Consider the following 7429-nt stretch of genomic DNA (forward strand, 5'->3'; position numbering starts at 1 on the left):
AGAAAAGAACGGAGAAAACCCATGCTTGGCACTTCATCGACAAAAAAAATAATTAAAAGTTAAGAAAAATAAAGATATCCTATATTTAACAAAATGTGGGTTCTAATCATAAGTGTGCACTCATTCCTACAACCAATGAGAAGTAATCCAGAGTGGACTGGGTATTTGTAACACATTCTTCCCGCCAATAATAGCATTTCAGTAAACATGTTCCAGGGCCTCAAGATTTTCCTAAGGCCTGTGTGATCCTCCAACACTTAAATCTTTCTCCTTGGAAACCTCTGTCCTGTCATCCTTCTTGTCGAATGGCTCTTCCACTGTTCGGGGGCCTACCCTGCATGGCCACACTCGTCAGTGACTCTCCACGTTGTTTGGACAGGCTGCCCGCGTTCCTCCCTCAGCCTCACAAGCTCCTGTTTCTTTGGCAAGGTTGGTGTTTTCACTGGGTGATCACCTGGTATACTTGTTTGCATCTTCCCCCGCTGTGTCTCCTCTCAATACTCCTGGAGGCAGGCCTTTTGTCCCCATCTTACAGGTGAGGAAGCTCTAGTCCAGAAAGCTGGACGACCTGCTCAAAGTCACAGCCAGCGTTGACTGAGGGGACAATGCCCAGCCCTGTGGAAGGTCCCTATCCACTCTGGGGCTCCCATGGAGAGAGGCCTTCCCACCTGGAAACTTCTCCCCAGGTCTTCTTCAGAGGCTGAAACGAGGTGCTCTCAGAGAAGAGAAGTTGGTGAGCAGTGAGGAGAGTATCCTGAGGAGTCGGCCCTCCTGGGGAAGGAAGCAAATGAGCTGGGAGGGTGGAGTGGTCCCTGCTTGCTCTGGCCTCAGCCCCTTCAGTGTACATCTCCCTCCTGGAGGGGACAGGAGCCCAGGGAACCCAGGAGAGTACACCCGGGCCGCGATGAGCAACACTCCTAAGGAGTGTATGCCACTGCTGGTTGTACTGCAGGAGAAAGAAAAAGAAAAGAATGGAAGCACCTTGGAATTAGGAAGGAAGGCCCTTTGTCCTAAACCTTCTCTGACAAAGCTTAGCCCCTGCCAGGTGCAAAAGGGAAATGTCTACTGGGTGCAGCTCCATTATTGCAGAACAGACAATAGAGGCCAACACTCTGATGTTGTTACACAGGGGCAATCCGTTGATAACTGGCACCATAATTCCCTTATTATTTTGTTTATGTATTCCATGCTTTTACTTCCAACTTGCCTCTATTGCTTTATTTCAAGTAAGATTTTGAAGACAGCATATGGTTGTATCAAGGTTTCTAAAAAAAGGTATTTTGACCCCCCAAAATGCCATTATTAGATCAAAACAACAGAAGAATGAAAAGTACAAAGTAGCTATACTATCAGTATATGCCTTAGGTAAATAGTTTACTGTCAAATTCCTCTTATATAAGAAAGCACCATGCAGTTTCATTTTAATGATGTTAGCCTCAATAATCTAGTATAATAATAAACTCCTTTGTAATGAGTAACTATATAAAATGAAGTTACAATAATTTACAATTTACGTCTGTGACATGACCCAACTACTCTCTACAAGCACCACTGAAATCTTGATTGATGCTTGGCTACCTTGTTCTACTAGAACTAACGGGAATATTTCACTGCCAACAAATTCTGTTTACCTGCTGTGTAGTTTATAAGGGTTGAATTCTTCTCTTCTTGAAAATCACCATTTTCATCTCTCCATATGGATACCTGTTTATCGGCAGATAGCTTTGCAGCCAGTATAGTTTTTTTCAGGAGAGTCTTATATAAGAAGTCATAAAAAATGAGTATAAATAACTTACAATTCTGCAATTTTTCTTTTTCTTTTTTTTTTCCCTGCTTGGAAAGATTTGCCCTGAGCTAACATCGGTTGCCCATCTGCCTCTCTTTTTTCTCTCTTCCCAAAGCCCCAGTACATAGTTCTATAGTCTACATGTAAGTCCTTTTAGTTCTTCTACATGAGCCACCGCCACAGCATAGTCAATGAGACAAGTGGTGTGGCTCGTGCCTGGGAACTGAACCTGGGACGCTGAAGCGGATCGTGCCAAACTTTAACTGCTAGGCCATCAGGGTTTGCTCCAGGAAATTTTTCTAGAAAAAAATTGTAATCGAGATGTATGATTTATTTCTAAAAATTTCATAACATACTTTAAAACATGAAATGCTCAACATATTTAAAAGCACTTTACCACTCAGTTTACCTTAACAAAGATATAGCAAACATTTTGAGAAATATACTTTCAACAGGAAAGTCCAATTGTAGCTTTATGCTTTTGTAGATCACTCCCAATAACGTGGCTTAAAAAATATAACTGTAAGATTCTCTCAAGAAAATGTATTTCATTTCTATAAAAATCGTTCTTTACAGCGTCTCAATGTTTGTTTCCTACTGAGCTTCTCAATGTTCTTTAGGCTTAACAATATAGTAGAATCAAGCTCCTATAATCTAGCTTTTAATCCCACAATCCGGAAAGCTCTATTTAAGGTCATCAATGACATCTTAAATCACCAAATAATATTATTCCCATTTTATAAGTGCGAATACTAGGTTTTAAAGAAGTCAAGTTCATGCCCAATATTGTTTAGCTGGTAAGAGGCAGAGCCTAGATATGACTGACTCCTGCTGTCTGATTCTATAATCTATAAGCATAACATCTAGGTATACAGCCAAACATAACACTCTGTATTCTTGCAACAGAATAAATGCATTTGCTTTTTCCTTAATGTCTGTAACACGGTTCTTAACTATTCCAATACAGTGGTTTCTCCCTTTCTGTAACTGAGAGTGTTCTTCAAAGTACCTTCCTTCCTCTCTGCTCTTCTCTATACATTCCCTACACTCCCAGCGCTTGAATTCATTTAACAAGCATTTATATTATTGAGTCCATACAATTCCAGACCCCATGGAAAAACAATGAAAAAAAAAACCAGTCCCTGGCCTTGAAGGATTTACAGACTATTAGGGGAGAAAGCCCTATAAGCAAGTCCAATACTATTTTCAAAAAAAAAAAACAAGTTTGAGTCTGCACAAACACAGAAGACTATCTATGCCACACAGCACAGGTTTTCAAGCCTTTTCTGAGGAGGACTACAGTTTTTTAAGGAATAGCGCTTTCAAATTTCCAAAAGAGCACGCAAGACCTAGAACTTCCCTGATCCACTGTCCCCTTCCCACTACAAGCCATGTTTTTTCTAAGACTCTTAAGAACATCGTTTGAAAACCACTATATTCTAACATCTTAATAGTTTTGCCTTTCATGCCTAGGTCTTTAATCTACCTGGAATGGATTTTTGTGTATGGAGTAAAGTAGGGTTTCAATTTGAATTTTTTCCATTCTGATATCTAATAGTCCCAGGACCACTTAAAGATACGCTCCTCCTTTGCCCTCTGCTCTGTAAGAGCACTTCTATTGAAAGAAATCAAGTTTCTGGATACACGTGGAACTGGATTTAGGTTCTCTACTGTTTTCCACTAGTCTAACACTGTGCTAATAGCAAAGTGCTTTAGTTACTATAGCTTTATATATAATAAATCAGGATATCTCATAGATCAAGTCGTCTCACCTTGACCTGCCCCTTAAAAAATATCTCGGCTATTCTTAGTCCTTTGTATTTCCATATGTATTTTAGAAAACACACGTAATTTTGAGCTCTGTAATTTCCTGGCAAACTGGTAAAATACCCACAAAACCAATCTAGATCTGTGGTTCTCGACCGGGGCAATTTTAACACCCCCACCTCCCACCCCAGGGACATTCAGCAACTTCTGGAAACATTTTTTGTTGTCACAAAGTGAGGGGTAGGCACTACTGGCCTCTAGTGGGTTGAGGCCTGGGAGATGCTGCTAAGCATCCCACAGTGCACAGGACAGCTGCCACAACAAAGAATTATCCCATTCAAATTTTAATAGTGCCACTTTTGAGAAAGCCTGTCCCAAATAAATCAAGGGGCAAATTTGCATGGGCCCATTAAAAGCCAGGGAACGTCTACCAAAAACAATAGTTTAGTTTTAGAAAAACTGAACTGCCATGTGCCAAATGAGATTTACCCCAATTCATTAAAAAAAAATCATATTATTTGCATATACCAAAAGGCTTATCTTCCTATTCTCTATAGCAGGGACATTTGCAGGAAGCTTATTGGAGGGGTTAAGTCTTTAAAATACAAAGTTATAAAGAAACAAGACATAGCCAGAAGATATTAAAAAAAAAAAAAACTCATAGAAATCAGTAAGAAACAACCCAATAGAAATACGGGCAATCTGAATAGACAATTCACTAAAAGGAATATTCAAATGATGAATAAACATATATAAAAATTCTCAACCTCATTAGTCACCAGAGAAATACCAATTCAAACTCACGAGAACACCATCCATGCACCAGAATGCCTAAAATTTTAGAAGACTGGACATATCAAGTGTTTACAAGAATGCTGAACAACGTAATTCCCATATACTACTGGATGTAGTGAAGGGGTTGCATAAACTGGTTCAACCACTTTGGAAAATGTTGGCAGTCTCTACTATAGCTGAACATATCCATACACTATGACTAGCAATGCCATTCCTAGGGATATATCCAACAGAAAATACTTACCTATTTGCAAAAGAATGAACAAGAATGTTCATAGAAGCATTAAAAGCCTAAAGGAGAAACCATCCAAATGTCTAATAACTGCAGAACGGATTAATAAACTGTGATATGTTCATAGAAGGAAATAATATACCACAACAAGAATTACTACTATATGCAACAACACAAATGAATCCCCAAAATGCAATGTTAAGCAAAAGTACGCAGACTCAAGAGTACAGATATCACTCCATTTCTATAAAGAGGCAAAACTCATCAATGGTGACAGAAAGGAGGAGAGCAAATATCTGTGCAGAGAAAGGACAGTGACTAGAAAAGAGCATGAGAAGGGGCTGTAGGGTGTTGGGAATGTCCTATTTTTATCTAGGTGGTAGATACACGAGTGTGTTTACTTTGTGAAAACTCATCAAGCTATACACTTAGGATTTGTATGCTTTTCTGTATTTAGCTTATATCTTATTAAAGAATTTGCTTAAAAATATAAAGAATACAACCCTGATTTACCACATCTGATGCTTCAAGAGATTATTCTAAACAGCCCTAACTCACAATGATGTTAAAATGCAAGTTGTGTATATATTGACAACTGATTTTTTACCAAGGCACAAAGGCAATGCAGTGGATAAAACATAGCCGTTTCAATAAATGGTGCTGAACAATGAGATATCCATAGGCAAAATAAATGAACTTGGATCCATACCTCACACCATATACCAAAAATAACTCGAAATGGATTTTAGACTTAATGGTAAAACCTAAAACTATATTTGACAGAAAAACACTTGTATTCAAAATATATAAAGAACTCTCAAAACTTAACAATAAGAAAAAAAAAACAGGCAAAAGATTCGAACAGACATTTTATCAGAGAATATATACAGATGGCTAATAAGCACAGGAAAAGACACTCAACATCATAAGTTATCAGGGAAATGCGGATTATAACCACAATGAGATACAACACTACATGCCTATTAGAATGTCTGACAAGACTGACCATACCAAGTGTAAGCAAAGATGTAGAGAAATGGGAACTCTTGGACACTGCTGGTGGGAATGTAAAATGGTATAATGTATAAACGCTTTGGGAAACAGTTTGGAAGTTTCTTAAAGAGTTAAACATAAGTGATCCACTCACTCCACTCTTAGGTATTTGCCCATAAAAAGGAAAGCACATGTCCATAACAAAGACTTACATACAAATGTTCATAGCAGCTTTATTTGTAATAGCCCAAAACTAGAAACAACTCACATATACATCAACACCTGACTGGATAAACAATTTGTAGTATATCCACAGAACAGAACATTACTCAGCAACACAAAGGAACAAACTATTGATACACACAACATGGGTGAATTTCAAAAGAATTATGTTAAGTGACAGAAGCTAGACAACATCAGTGTACAAATTGTCTGATTCCATTTATATAAACTCTCAAAAATGCAAACTAATCTCTAGTGATAGAAAGCAAATCAGTGGTTCTTTGGGGAGAGTAAGTCACAGAGGGGTGGGAAGGAGGGATAACAAAGGTGTATGAGAAAACTTTTGAAGGTAATGGATATGTTCACTATCTTGACACTGACTGAAAGTTTCATGGAGGTACACCTTATGGTGGAGGTCATAACTTATCAAAGCATACCATTTAAATAAATGCAGTTTGTTTTCTCAAGTATATTTCAATAAACCTTTTCTAAAAATAATACAGGTTGTATATAAATATTGTAAACCAGAGTTCTTATAGTTAGCTCAAAATCAACTCCATTCATTCACACAACAAATATTTATCTAGCACATACTATATGCCATGCACTCTGCTAGGTTCCAGGGTTACAATGGTGAGCAAACTGACATGTTTCCTGACCTCATGGAGAACACAGTCTGCTAGGGGAAGTAGAGATTAATAAAAGATGCACACAGACACATGGATAATAAAAACTTCACAGACAAGTGCTGTCAAGGAGACAAACACAGTGAGATGACACAAAATAACAGGGAAACCAAATCTGATCTAACGGAAAGTTCAGTATGGCTCCCTCAGGGAAGTGACATTTAAGCAACACCTAATGGAAGAGGAGGATAACAAGTTGAAGATGTAACTTTCCTCAGAAGAGACACTAACATAAGCAAAGGCTCTGAGGCAGAAGAAAGCATGTTCCTTTGAAGCAATGGAAAGAAAGTCAAAAGGCCTAAGGGTCAAAACAGTGTGGACAACACTATTGGTCACCTCTCCAGTAACTATTCCATCTCCTCTTCCTCACTCCTAAGAGAATCACACTTCGGTCCAGCAGCCACCCTCCTCCACACATAGTCATGTGCTTTAGAGGAAGATGACTCCATTCTTGATTTTAGGAAGTGGATACTGTTGAGACTTAAGTCAGTCATGGCCACCTCTTTTCTCCCTGCCAGTGATTAGTTAAAGAATGGCATGAGTGAAAGCAGGAAAAGAAGTTATTGCATGCTCTAAACAAGAGATGGTAGTTTGGACCAGGGAGTTGTCAATGGAGATAGAGATTTGCACGGAGAAATAAGGTAGAGCAATGTGTAGAGGATGTCTCCTAGGTTTCTGGCTTAGACAAATAACGATCAATCTTTTCCATATAGTCAAAGCCAGAGAAATATTTTTTAAAAATGAATAGTCTTACGTTATTCTTAATATATTTCTCCTAAATAAACCTAATTAGAACTAGTCAAGGATCATACCTAAAACATATCTCATCCTCATGCAGGATACTGGCTTCAGAAGTTCATGCAAAGTTATCAAGAATGAATGAGGCTAACTAGATTTTGTCTTACAATACAAATCAATGTTTTCTAAAATTCTAACCTATAATTAACA

The sequence above is a fragment of the Diceros bicornis genome, unplaced genomic scaffold (assembly GCF_020826845.1).
Source record: "Diceros bicornis minor isolate mBicDic1 unplaced genomic scaffold, mDicBic1.mat.cur scaffold_285_ctg1, whole genome shotgun sequence".
Taxonomy (NCBI): Eukaryota; Metazoa; Chordata; class Mammalia; order Perissodactyla; family Rhinocerotidae; genus Diceros; species Diceros bicornis.